Source organism: Macrobrachium nipponense, chromosome 10 (assembly GCF_015104395.2).
Source record: "Macrobrachium nipponense isolate FS-2020 chromosome 10, ASM1510439v2, whole genome shotgun sequence".
In the NCBI taxonomy this organism is placed as follows: domain Eukaryota; kingdom Metazoa; phylum Arthropoda; class Malacostraca; order Decapoda; family Palaemonidae; genus Macrobrachium; species Macrobrachium nipponense.
Window position 1 is genome coordinate 59,195,991 of NC_087204.1, and position 15,000 is coordinate 59,210,990.

Consider the following 15,000-nt stretch of genomic DNA (forward strand, 5'->3'; position numbering starts at 1 on the left):
CTGCAATGGGTAAGAGTTACTGTGCTTTAGCCAAAGATATGGCTTGTCTCTTGTTTTGATATTTTGTAAAGATGTTCTATTTCATTTAATCTTTTGACTTTGTCTTTACAATTGTGTGTACTTATTAGTGCGTCCCTCCTGTCTTTTAAACAGGCGGATCTAGTGAGGGGGGCTGTGTCCTGTGTGGAGGGAACTATATTTTGGATTGGAGATAATTGGTGTTTGACTATTACTGATTAAGACTATTATTTACCATTGGTTATCTAAGTTATCTGAACTTGAGTTATCATTCCATTTAATTATCCTGTAAGAATCTGAGTTATTCAATTAATACTTTGCTTTGAATAAATGTCTATTTTTGTAGTTCTGACTCTGATTTGATGACCTAGTGAAATGGAGAGAGAAAGAGAGAGAGAGAGGGAAGGCTATTGCCAGAGTTGAGAGAGAGAGAGAGTGAGAGGGGGTTATTGTCAGGGTCTGAGTGAGAGGGAGAGAGAGAGAGAGAAGAGAATATGTTACCAGACAAGGTATTGCCAGTGCCAGCCGCTTATGCTTAACGCTTATCGAATATGAAAATACGAGAAACTATCTCGTAAGATATTCGTTATTGACGTTACTGACGCGGGTCGGTGTATCCTCTGGCTGCAGACCCCTTTGTGATTCTGGAGCAGTTGATTGACAGCCGTGTGTGTGTGTGTTTAGTGGTGGTATCACCAATATATTGTCTGCGTTCAACCACCTTTGATGTAGGATCAAATGTGATCTGTGATAGCAAGTTATTTGTATTTATATATGTTAATATTTTTAAGTAATTGTAGGATCTAGGATTAAGATTCTTTTCCCTTTTCATGAAACAACAGCAATTCGCTAATACAAAACTTCCTAAGGAGTGAAGCAAGAAGAAGTTCTAAATTGTGGGAAAGATGGGAAAATGAGGCCTTTGTTCCTAAAGGACTTAATTACTGTATTGGCAAGGTGTCATTTGCAGAATCTGTTATTATTATTATATTTATTGCTGATATTTTACTTTTTTCATTATTATGTGACTACTATCAAGTTAAAGTTTTTCTACATTCAACTTTCGTATATAGCACTCTGGACCTGATTACTGTAACCACCTAAGGTCTCTAGCTGAAATTTATGTTATATGATCTGTGCACTAACTATTATAACTCTCAATGCATTATTTTTCTCTCCAATATTATTACTGTTATTACCAGTATTATGATTACTGTCTTTTATACTTTCTCAGCTATTGTGTGGATAGTGCCTTTTACTCAATTCTTTACCATGTTGTCTCATGTATCTAGATTGTGTATATCACTGTCTGTATTTTGTATATTCCATGTATATGGCCCTGAACAGAAATAAAGGATATTATTATTATTAGTATTATTCAACACCCCGATCAGAGAATACCAGATGAGACAAACAGCCCAGCAGACAATGACAATGTGAGCCATCGTGACACAACGCCCTGGAAAGTTATGCCCCAGCCTCGATAGTCTGCTAGGCTGCAACAGCACGACCTTCAACGACGAGAAGTGTCTTGAAGAAAACTTCCTCCAACCAATAGCAGGAACGCATTGCGCCACTTACCAATGAAAACTCAGCTAGCGTTTGACCCCTGCTGACCTACTACTATATTTGAGTAGATCCTGATAGCATCTACAGTCTGCTCCGACCCACTGCCATGATCATGCTCGGATGATACCAGGAGAAACGTTGGCCACTAATTCATCAGTGGGATTGATTTCATATATGGTCTTTTCAATTCTTCTTATTATTCTCTTCTCATCAGGGCTGATATTCGCTAATAGCTGGCCGATGTTCATACTCTGGTTAAAGAAATGTCTTATGAAAATACTAATTTATTGATAAGACAACAAAAGTGGCGTATGGTCGCCGAAGAGTTTACAAATTCCAACGTTTCCAACTGTATCATCGGTTCATTTTCAAGGAATGATGATTGTGAACTGATTGGTATGGGGTCGTTCGATGGTATTTATTGTCCCGGGTGCTCTGGTGAGCGCTGAGTTTTCATTGGCTGAACAGAGGATTAAGTCCCTGAGTCAAGCTGTCTTGCAGAGGTGGATGCTCGCACTGTTCTTCGCGTGTGGATGCTGGAGACGGAGTGTAGTATTAGGAAGGTCATTGCCGGTAGATAGGGGCACCTGATGGGTCCGTTCGATCGGCTCTGGGGTGCTGGCGGGCGGCGCCCTACGCACCACCATCGGGAGGAGTGAAGTCTCTTGAGTGGTGTTGAGGCTGGGTCTCTCCTTCCCGATGTGTAGGGCCTCCAAGAGGCGGAGGCGACGGTGGTCTGCCGCCTTATCAATAATTCCGATATTAGGAATAATGTCCTTTCGAGTTATGCTGGTATTGTGGGCATTTTTAGCATGATTATGGATGGCGCCTTCCTGAGCGGGGCAGGATATCCTCTTCGAAAATCGCATAGTTGTCATACCAATGTAAGCGCTGGGGCATTCCCGGACAGGGCATTTGTATTGGTAGACAACGTTAGTTTTCTTGAGAGGGTCCTGCACCATGGGGGCTGGATTGTTTTTCATAATCAGGCCACTGGTCTTCTTGCTCTTGTAGTAAATTATTAATTTCACTTTTTTCACAGGGTCCGTGGGGGAGACGTTCCTTTCTATGATGGTACCAAGGGCTCGCTTGTCCTCTTTGTATTTCTTATGAAATACTCCCTTGTAAAAGACGTCACTCTCTTTTACCTAGAAAAATTACCTAGATGGAATGCGGAACCCGTTAATGTTGTTTCTGCGGAGAAATCTCCAAAGAAGAGGTATCAAATGAAAGTAACTGACTAAAATTTGCTGAATACATATCGAATGAGACTATTTTCACTGATGTTGACAAATGAATAGGACGTAATGTTAAGATTCTTCGTGACACTGGTGCAGGGCAATCTTTAATTTTAATAAAAGTCCGTACCTAATCGGTCTGAATTTTCAAATAATGATTTTGTAGTTCTGGGAGGATTTCCTAACACGATTGCTTCTTATCCTCTCGAAACCATGTATCTAGAAACTGAGTATTACGAGGGTACGGTAAAAATGGCAGTGGTCAATAGTTTACCTATTCCCGGTATTGACATGTTATTTTCTAATGATTTAGTGCTACATGATGAGGCAAATTATTTCCCAATTTTGACTGTTACGGAGATAGAGGATGATGTGTATTGATTTGATATTTCTCTCTGGGAACCTACCTCTTTTATTACTCGTTCTCGTGTTCGAGAGATTGATCTCGATAATGTTAATTTAGACTCAGATGCAATGAATAGACAGACGACTGACACAGTGACGAGTAGTTGTAGTAATAGTGGTAGAGATATTTTGTTTAATGATATTGAATGGGATGTTGAGGCTTTAAAAGAAGCCCAAGCAAATAAATTTTCTTATTTTGATTATTTTGAACTTGATGATTTATCAAAACCTGTTTTTCTTAAACAAGAAGGTTTGGTGTACAGAATCAGAGGTCAGTTAATGCGCCTGCTGACCAGGTTGAGGTTTTTAAGCAGTGGTAATTCCAGAATGATACCATTCAAAATTATTATTTTTAGCGCATGAGGATAACTTTTCAGGGCATTTCGGGGTCAGGAAAACTTTCCAGAAACTCGCTGAAAATTTTTTCTGGCCTGGAATGCGTTGCGATGTAATGCAACATGCATTGTCTTGTAAGGTTTGTCAACTCGTGGTGAAAAACCGAATCAGAAAATTCCAAAAGCTCTTTTAATTCCTATTCTGTCAGTGGATGAACCTTTCAGGGAGGTGATTATTGATGTTGTTGGCCCTTTACTGTGTACATGCTGGGGACATGAATATATTTTAACAATAGTTGACGGGATGTCACGATTCCCTGAGGCTGTCCCGCTGTGGAGTATTAGAGGGGAGAAAATTGTCGAGGCGCTGGTTGGCTTCTTTACGGGGTTTGGTATTTCCAAAATTACTCCAAGTGACTGTGGTACGAACTTTACAAGCAGGTACTTCAATCGAAAAATGAATGAGTTAGGGATTGAACATGTTACTTCCTCCCCTTATCACCCTGAAAGTCAGGGCCAAATAGAGAGATTCCACCAAATCCTTAAATCAATCTTAAAAAAGTTTTGTTTGGAAACAGGTTTTGAATGGGATAAAGAGGTCCCTTACGCTTTATTTGCAATCAGGTCAATGCCTAATGAGACTGTTTCTCTCCCTTTCAGCTGATATTTGGACATTGTATTCACGGTCCACTGGGAGGGAGAAACCCCAGAAATGAATGTTTTAGATTATGTATCTAATTTACAGGAGAAATTCTGTAGAGCTTGAACTTTTGCCCAGGAAAATTTAACAAAGGCTCAAGCTACTAAGAAAACAAATTATGATGTTGGAACCCAAATGAGACATTTTGATCCAGGAGACAGTCTTGGTACTGCTTCCCATGGCTGGGAGTACACTCAAGGCTCGATTCTCAGGTCCGTGGAAGGTACTCAATAATGTTAATTGCCTTATTGAGACCCTTGAAAGACGCCAAAAAACCCAAATTTGCAACATGAATATGTTAAAGCCTTTTGCCAATAGAGAAGTAGAGGTAGACGTAGAACCAGTGTCACTGGTAGAGGTAGAAGTAGATCCTATGGTAGACATTAAATTATCTGTGGGACCTGATTGTCTGTCTAATAATTCGAAAATTCTTAATAACCTTGATGTTAAATTTCAGCACCTGGATAAGGACAAAGTAACGCTCTTAACAATATTAATTAATGATTATAAAGATTTATTTCAGTATTCACGAGGATGAACTAATATTTCAGAACACGATATTGATGTAGGGGAGGCACGACCTATCAAACAAAGTCTGTATAGGTTGAACCCCTCCAAAAGGGAGATCGTTAAAGACAAAGTGAAGTATATGCTGGACCACTATCTCGTAGAGCCCAATTGTAGCCCCTGGAGCTTTCCGATAGTCTTAGTTAAAATGGAGGGTGGCGAGCATGGGCTCTGCTTTGATTAGCACAAGGTTAACTTTGTTACAAAGACAGACTCCTTCCCTTTAACTCGGGTGGAAGATTGTATCGACCGTGTTGGATCTGCTAGATATATTAGCAAATTTGATTTGTTGAAGGGCTACTAGCAGGTCAGTCTTTCTCCCAGGGCAAGGAAAATTTCTGCATTTGTGACAGGTGATGGGCTGTATGAATGCAAGATTATGCCACTCGGTATGAAAAATGCAGCTGCCACATTGCAAAGGCTCATGAATATTATCATTCGTGATTTAGAAGGATGTGTAGTGTATATTGATGACTTAGTCATTTATAGCGACGATTGGGAGACACATCTAAAGAGAATTAGAGCTCTATTTGAGGTTCTGAGAAAGGCTGGTTTAGTAGTTAATTTAAGGAAGAGTGATTTTGCTCAGGCCAAGGTAGTTTATCTTGGGCACGAGATAGGCCTAGGTAAAGGCTATTTCAAACTTTCCAGTACCTCAAAATAAGAGAGGTGTAAGACATTTTCTGGGCATGGTAGGTTATTACCGCAGGTTTGTTAAAAACTTTTCCGATATTGCTTATCCATTAACTAATCTTTTGAAGAAAGATGTAAAATTTATTTGGGATGACCAGTGTCAGGAATCGTTTGAAAAATTAAAAGCTTCTTTAATAACATTTCCATTATTACGTTCATTAGACTTTTCTCTCCCTTTTTGTTTAGCGACAGATGCCAGTGATGTTGGTTTAGGTGCCTTCTTCAAAGACTTTCCGATGGAACGACTCATCCTGTGGCATATTTCTCTAAGAAGTTGTTACCAGCAGAGAGGAGGTGCTCGACCGTGGAGAAGGAAGTCTTGTGTTTAGTAAAAGCCCTCCTCCACTTTGAAGTATACCTGTTGTCCTCTTCAGCTCGAATAATTGTATTAGCGGATCATAATTCGCTTATTTTCATAAATAAATTCAAAAACAAGAATCAACGTATCATACATTGGAATCTTATTCTGCAACACATCTCTGGCAAGAGTAATGTTGTCCCCAATACTTTACCGAGAGCCTTCGAGAAGGGTTTATTTGTTTAGAAGTAGTCAATGTTTCAAGAATGCCTCAATATTAACGATTTTTCTTATTTTTTTAGGTCCAATATTTACATTGCTTTTACTTAACTTTTTTTCTCCTTCTCCTTTGTTAGAGTAGTAAACTTGATATAAAGTTCTAATAGATTCTAATAAAGCTAATTTAAAGTTAAATTCTTACATTAAAAAAAATAATAAATTATTTTTTTTCCTTTTGGTGGGGAGTTGTAATAATTTGCTTAATTTTCATTCATGGCCTGTAAAGTAAATTTCCTTCAGTTCCTTTCAATTTATTTTTTTATGGCACAAAAAAAGAAGGCTGGCTAAGGTTTTTCTTGCTCCCACCGAAGGTTGTTATTATTTAAGTGGTACCTTGCCCATGAGAGTTGTTTTTTCTCTTTCTATGTATTTATTCGGCTGGATGCTTGTTTGATGATTTGCTGGTCGTTGCCTCACTTTTGGTGGGGACCGTTCGCTGAGGATGAGGTGTATGGATTTGGCTTCTTATCTTGGAGGTTTCCCTGACCTAATTCCTGCAGGAAGAATATACACTCTAGAGGTCTTGCTGCATTTGAGGACCCCTTTTTATTTGTATTATGGAGGACGTTGATGATGATGTTCCTCCTCCTAATTACTGAAGTTGCTGTGGAAGCTGCAGCCTTGTTGTTTGTGAAACATCTCCTGTGCCCTGATCGAGCACCCTTCATGTGTGCTGTAGAGGGTACTATATGTACTCCGCTTTATCTACTGTCTCTGCATCTCTGGACTGCCTGCTGCCCTTGGGAAGGCATCCTGTCTTGTCCCTGGTCCTGCTTTTGTCCTGAAACCTCCGGAGTCGTGAAAATGCTTGATTCTGTTTGGATAGCTGGTAAGGATATAAACTGAATACATTCGACTGACGTTACTGACGTGGGTCAATGTATCCTCTGGCTGCAGACCCCTTCGTGATTCCGGAGCAGTTGATTGACAACCGCGTGTGTGTGTGTTGAGTGGTGGTGTTATCACCCATATGTTGTCTGCATGCAACCACCTTTGATGTAGGATCAAATGTGATCTGTGATAGTAAGTTATTTGTATTTATGTATGTTAATATTTTTGAGTAATTGTATGATCTAGGATTAAGGTTTGTTCCCCCTTTCATTATCTTCTTCAAAAACATTTTCAGGGCTTTCCAGAAATAGGCTATTTTCCTTCCTCCTCTTAATTACTGTCTTTTGTTCTATTGTGCAAATGAGGGTATTTTTAGGTAAAGTTTTTATTTTGTAAACCCTAATCAGTTTTTTGTGGGTTTAACATAAGGTTTATTTATAATCAATACTAAAGTTCTGATCAACATTTTCGTTATCCTCTTTGAATGTTATTGCTGTGTTTTTCACTGTTTGGAGATCTTCCCCTTTAGCCTTAAATGCTAACCTTTGTGGCACTGATTGTTTACAGAACAGAGCTTGTTTTTGGCCCACTTATAATACTTTTAAATAGTTGTGAGTAAGTAATGTTCATAACAATATATATATAAATATATATATATATATATATATATATATATATATATATATATATATATATATATATATATATGTGTGTGTGTGTGTGTGTGTGTGTGTGTGTGTGTGTGTGTGTGTGTGTGGATTGTGTATCTACAGGAGAATTAAACTAACATAGCATGAATTGAAAGCTTTAGAGAGGATACTGGGCGACAGATTAAGAGAGATTGTAAAAATCGGGAAACAGTAGTATGGATTCATGATAGGAAGGGGGATGGTGGATGCCATCTTCATAGTAAGGCAGCTACAGGGAAAGAGGATGGAGGGAAATCATGAGCTCTCTTGTACATTTAAAGACCTAGAGAAAGCATACAATAGAATCCCAAGAGAAGTGAAGTTTAGTGTTTGAGGGAGAGGGAAGTCCCAGAAAGTGGGTTAGGCTGGTCGAGGTGATATATCAAAGAACGAACACAAAAGTAATAACAGCAGTTGGGGAAACAGAAAACTTTGAAGTTAGTGTTGCATTACACCAAGGGTCAGCATTGAGCCCATTTTTGTTTATGCTGGTCATGAATGTGTTAAATGAAGAGATCACGAATGAAGAGCTGTGGAAGTTGTACGCCAATGATCTGGTGAATACTTCCAAAAATAAGGAAGACCTACAGAGAAGGGGTGGAGAGTGACAGGAGTCTTCAGAGACCAGTGCCCTAAAGGTGAATGTGAATAAAACAGAGGTGTTGGCGAGCAGTAGGAAAGATAGAGGCAGAAAAGTAATACAAGAAAGAAGGGACTCGATTATGAAACTTTAAGCCAAGAGGGATGATGTGAGACTGAAGTTGAGTAGGATAAAAGCTGCATAGGGGAAGTGGAGAGAGGTAGCTGGATTAGTATGATAAGAAAATGCCAATCAAGTTAAAATTCAAGATCTACAGCACAGTGATAAGACCAGCATTAATGTATGGATTGGAAACATGGGCACTAAGAAGAAATTATGAAGTAAATCTTGAGAGAACAGAGATGAGAATGCTTAGGTGGATCATGGGAATATCGCTGCTTGAGAGATTGGAAAATGAGGAAATCAGAAGGGCCTGGTTAGTAAAGATTACAGAGGTGATAAAAGAGGCATGATTGAGATGGTATGGGCATGTGTTGAGGATGGATGATGAGGAGGGAGTGAAGAGGGCTTAGGAGGAACCTGTTAGAGGAAGAAGATCAAGAGGGAGACAGAGAATTAGATGGTGAGATTAAGTGGAAGGAGATATAGAGAGAAAAGGTTTGGTGGAGGATGATACCTTGATAGAAGGCAGTGGAGAAGGTGCATCAGGCTCTTCATATCAACCAATCAAAAGTCGATACAGCCCTCCGACGCCAAACTCCAGAGTTGGAAAGGAACACACTTACTCTGCGGACTCAAAGCAGTGAAGAAATCACCCACCCCCACTGCAATCATGGTAAGTACACAGTGACTTCATATGTTGTAGATGTATGGTTTGCCTTCATTGTGAAATCAATTTCATGGTGCTGTGACTTTAGAGAAGGGTTAAAATGATATATTTATGGAAAAAAGTATAGAACTCAAATGGGCTATTTTGGTTGAGTTTAGACGGAGTACGCTCAGCCTAAATGGGCCGTAACGGTAAAAAGAAGCCGGCAGCATATGACGCCTCACACAACTTATTAGTGCTTGTTATTGCATGTTTTATAATAATAGTGAAACATGTTATTATCATTTCTTGTAATTATAGTGATGTTTGGCTCATGCGAATATATATTGTACATTTGCTGTGCTGTGCAGACAAAATTACTCCTTAACATTTTGAAGATGAAACTTCTGTAGGTTACATCTAATTAGTACTGTGTATAAAAATACAATGTACAAATAAAATGCTGCATTCATTTTAATTCAGATACAAGGAGTTACAAGGATTAGGATGTCTGAAAGACTTATTAATCCATCAAGAAACACCATGTGCTCACTTATCTCTAGGAGCAGGTTTTACAATTCATTCACAGTGTTCTAATGATTTTGTCAGGCTTTCGTTAGAACTATTCCACACTGCTGCTGTTTACAACTTCTGATGGCAGTTTATTCCATGTGTCACATAATCATTTATGTGAAGAAGTTCCCACAATGCGATGTGTTATATCTCTTTAGTTCTAGTTTCCATCCATTATTTCTTGTGTGGTTTCCGTTTAATGTGAAGAGGTTACTGTCTACTGAGAGAGAGAGAGAGAGAGAGAGAGAGAGAGAGAGATGGATTCAAGTGTAGTTTAATGTGGATAGTATTTGGGGACTGGTGTGAGAGGGTTGGGGGACCAGGCCCCCCCAAATTACAGAGAAAGAGAGATGGAGACAGTAAGAATGATAAGGATTAGGATGTCTCAAAGACTTATTAGTACACCCGAGGAGACATCGTGTGCAGTTATATTAGGCTTATATCAGGCTTATGTGCACACGCATACACACAGGTTTTTGTTTGGCAAAGTTGCAATTATTTGTTTTATGGTCGAAGGACTGCTGCATTGGAGGGAGAGAGTCACACTGCAGGGATAGCCCTTAAGGATGCCTCCGGCATTAACGTCGATGTCAACCCCATGGATGACGACAGTGTCGTGTCGACGACCCTTCCTATTTTCCTGACGATGACCTTAGTCAGGATGATGATTTTCACCAGTCTTCTTCTTCCGGTTAGATACACAGTTAGTATGAGGCATAATTATATAACTTTATTCTTTTTATCATTCCATGTAGGAAAGAACTTTAAATTTAAGGTCCCTTTGAAAGTCTTGTTGTTGTAAGGGACCTTTAAATTTTTGCCCTTTAATTGTGTTTTAACTGTTATAGTACTGTATTTATTGCCTTTTGGTGTATCAAAATAATTTTATATTTGCTACACACACTCACTGCCCACACATGCACACACACATACACACTCAATCATTGCCCACATATACATGCACATACAAACATACTCACTGTCCACGCATACACACACAAACACACACACTGACTGTCCACACATACATACACATACACATACACTCGCTGTCCACACATACACACTCGTGATTTATTTACTGTTTTATCAATGTTACTTTGTTCCTATTTCAGCTTGCAAAATCAGTGTTGTAGTCCCTAAGCACATGCCAGCGGAAGATGATGCTGAGGTTCATCCTTCCTTTATGAGACCCTTTATTCGAAAGGAGGACTATGCAGGTTATCGAAAGCTTTCTGCTTTATATATTTTAAATAACAAAATCAAGACATACTACTGTGGATTTACATTTCCATAAATATTACTGTTATTGGGAATCACTGAACTTATGGTTGGCAGCGAAAAGCAAGATTTTGACCTACTATAAGGTTCAGGGCCTCTGTAACACGGTGTATTGGACTTTGCTCCTTATCAAAGCATCGGATGTAGCTGAAAGTTGACATATGTATATTGTACAACCACACACAAATTTTTTCACCATTACCAATAACCTAAACCCGATAGTTTTGATTTTTATAGAGTAAAAATGATCTAGCCGACGCCATGGTCAATGATAACGAGCCAAGAGTCGAAAAACATTCATTACGTAAGCAAGGTAAACACACCGTTTTACGAAATGTTGCTCCGCCCATCCACCAGATAGAAACTCATTCACCTTGTTTCATCGGCTCTGAAACCCATAGCAGTCAAGAATGGCTAACAGGATTTGGAATTGTCCCCGTGGTTGCAAAACTACATTTGTCTTACGACTTACAACTTTATACAGTCAAGAAAAAGCCCGTGGCCATACTTACTGTAGTCTGAATAGGTAATTATTCAGTTTCTAGTTGTATTTAGCGTAACGTGATTATAATACTTGTAATGTCATTCAGGATTTTGAACATTTCCATTAACTATTCACTATGCCACCAAGAGAGAGGGAAAGAGAGAGATTGTATTTAAACAGTCTTTATATAACTATTTTTGTTAAAATAAGATTTTTATCCAAAGTAAATACAAGCTTATATGTGCTAAAATCTCCAGCAGACCAACGGATCATCCGATATAATTTTTTTCTTCTTCTTTAGGCCGTTCGACCGTGTTGGATATAAAGACTTTATGAATGGCGGAACGATACATAGAAGTGGGTGGGGTATCTGTGCTAGCGTAGTAATACTACTGTAGCTTAGTAGTGCCGCCGCAACAGTAGTAATAGCAGTAAACGTTTAGGCCAACTGCTGGGATTCTTGAGGATCATTTAGCACTTCTTACAACTACTCGAGAAATGAGTTTTTAAAGCCAGAAGTTAAATTTTCTAATCCAACAATGCCCATGATAGCCTTCAGTGTTATCCTGAATTATAACGAGGCCAAAGTGGGTGGAGCCTCATGTAGTCATCATTCTGACGATAATTACTGGTGAAGGTTTAAAGCCAAAATTCTTGGTACCGGCTATTTTTTTTCAGTAAATAGGTAGATAGCTAATAAATAAAATTGCTTGACATTGGATATAGCAATTATCAAATCAAGCTTGTCTACTATGTTTCTGAAATTACCAACTATTCCCTACATCTTGTCAATATGATTGTGACATATAAAGTAGACTGTAATTTCTTAGGACACTTATTTTGGGAGTTAGACTAATAATCGAAGTGGTTTTGTATTTATTAACATATTTTGTTGGTTTGTTCATTATGACAATTTATCAGTGTACTGCTTTGCTTGTATTTAAATTTTTATGTCTACGAGGCATAATATTGTTGTGTAGGAAAATAACATTAAACATTATTTTTGCAAGAAACGAGTGGCCACAACGAGCTAACCAAGAATCGGTGATAAATTCACATAATATCCTGTGAGTGACGTTGTGATAGGTTTGGTAGGAAAGGAAGGAAAGCAAAGGGGTCAGACAACAGTAATGGTAAATATATACTAGCTTCTTCAAAGATTTCAAATAACTGTACTGTTTCTATATTTACACTAAAATAACTTTTGTTTTTATAAAATAACGTAATTATGTTACGAACTTCGCACACTCAAATCATCATAAAGGTGCCCCGGAAAGCTCCGGGCTAGTCACACACGGAAGGTATAATGCTGAAAACTGTGCCAAAATAGATGATAATATTGATAATAATCAATAATGATAAAAGAACAACTGAAGATAAAAACGAGTCTTATTTACTTCCCAGCCTTCTTTGTTCACTCTTAGATGTATGTTACTTTCCGCTCGCAAGGAAGAAAGCAGTAATATTTGGACTACTTTTATTGACTGAAATCATTAAGAGAAAACCTCTTTCTCTTACTGGTAATCCCTTTTAACTTCTGAAGGACACCCCCTCCTCTCTCTCTCTCTCTCTCTCTCTCTCTCTCTCTCTCTCTCTCTCTCTCTCTCTCTCTCACAAGATCAATAAATGTGAATATTTAAACCTCATATATTCGCTGTGTTAGATGAAAAGAACTAAGAGAGGTTTTGTTTGTATGATGAACATTGTGAAACAGGTCAGTTTCAGGTTTAATCATAATCTTTTATATAGACAATTAAATCAATATCCATTTTCAGTTTTCTTTTATTTTTTATTTTTATCTGTTCAGTTTCAAGTTTCAGGTTTTCATGTAAGTGTGTACATAAGATTCAGTGAGAGGATTTCTTCTACATTTAGTCATGTTTGATTAAAATCTCAAAACATTTAGTACACAACTATACTGTAGGAATGCATTACTTGAGGAATCATTTATTTCTGCGCATATTCATACTAACTCAAAATATGCGTAATTATTAATGACATTAGCTCATAATTACCAGGAAGATTATATGGAATATAAACACTGAAAGTAGGTACTGTCAGAATATAAGAAATCTTCCAGTTCATGGGTAACACTCAGAATGTGAAAAAATCAAGAGCAAATGAAACTTTGATTCATATTCGCTTCTGAAGATCAGTAAGAACTGAATTTACATATTTTTAACCACGAACCTTTCCATTACCTCCTCGATAAGCGAAAAATATATACCTTTTTTCCGCGGAAGTGCTTTTAGCTCTCATAATTTCAAGTTGTCGTATCAATTTGTAGTTCTCAGGCCTAAAAGACCTCAAGCAAAATAAGATTTCCAGGCTACCATTGCGTCAGCACGACAATAAGTATTCATTTAGGTACGTCCAATTTTTCTTTTATTTACGAAACTATAAAATTTCACTTTTGAAACTTTTCTTTACTACACCATATTCACTATTTAATAAATATAAAGAAAATGAATTAAAGAATCACGTCGACAAGTGACAGGGTCTGATACGGTTTGTTAGGTAGTAAGGGTTCCGTATGGTGTTCTACCAGTACCAGCGTGTTGCTTGTCCTTTTCGACATACAAAATAGACTTTGGTTATGTAATTATTCAAATCGTGACATATAAACTGAACTGCTAGATCGCAGATCAATAGTTACCGCAGAAACTTAATCCTGAAATTTCACCCTTGCAATACCAACCGAGATGAGTTGTACCCAGAAAATGAATAGGACAAAGTCATTGATTTTCCGGCAAATTTAACAGAACTACTTCAAGACCTGAAATCGATTAAAAAAACTCGTAGTGGTTTGCTGACAGGAATACCTATCGAGAAGAGAAAAAGACTTCAAGTGGAAAATCAGTTAAGAACAAATAAAAAAAACCAGAGTTAAAAGCAATGTTTAGCAGAATCAGAAAAATTGGCGACTGATGCAATGAAAAGAATAAAAATACTCAATTGTGGCAGGAAAATACGGTAATAGTAGCTGGAGCGTAAACAATAAAAAAATCAAGAAGCGTCACTAAGATTGATTATGAGGTAACATGAAAAATTAAACAAGCAACAAAATAGAGAGAGAGAGAGAGAGAGAGAGAGAGAGAGAGAGAGAGAGAGAGAGAGAGAGAGAGTTTATGTTATTGAATAATTTACCATGGCGCAAACTGAAATACGGAAATTTTGAATAAAATTGCGATGTTGTACTGAGGAATGATAAACAAACAGATAGTCTTTACAATCGGAGCGACCAGTACGTAACTTGTCCACCAGCAACTCGTTAATCATCTGAAAAGTAGCAATATCTTGACATAAACTGTTAGATCTTTTACAAAAAAACCACGCCACTAAAATGCTATCAATGACCACAGAAAATATACAGGTAAATATGCTATATTACTACTGCTAGACATATGATACACTTTAGCCTAATTTTAAGGATTACATCAATAGTGCAATTTTTGAAGTATAAATTAAATATTGCTGGTCTATGTGATGACTTGTGAAGTGCAGCAAGCCTGTCACGCGACTTATTGGACTCTAAAATCTTTCTTATTGTGGACCGCATTGAAGATATGATAATCAAAACAGGGAACAGAATGAAGAACATAAAAATAGCTGAAATTAAATGACGGAAAAACTGTGTTTGGTAAAGATAAAAAAGAAACTTGCAGAAGGTTGAGATTAAAACACCAAGCAT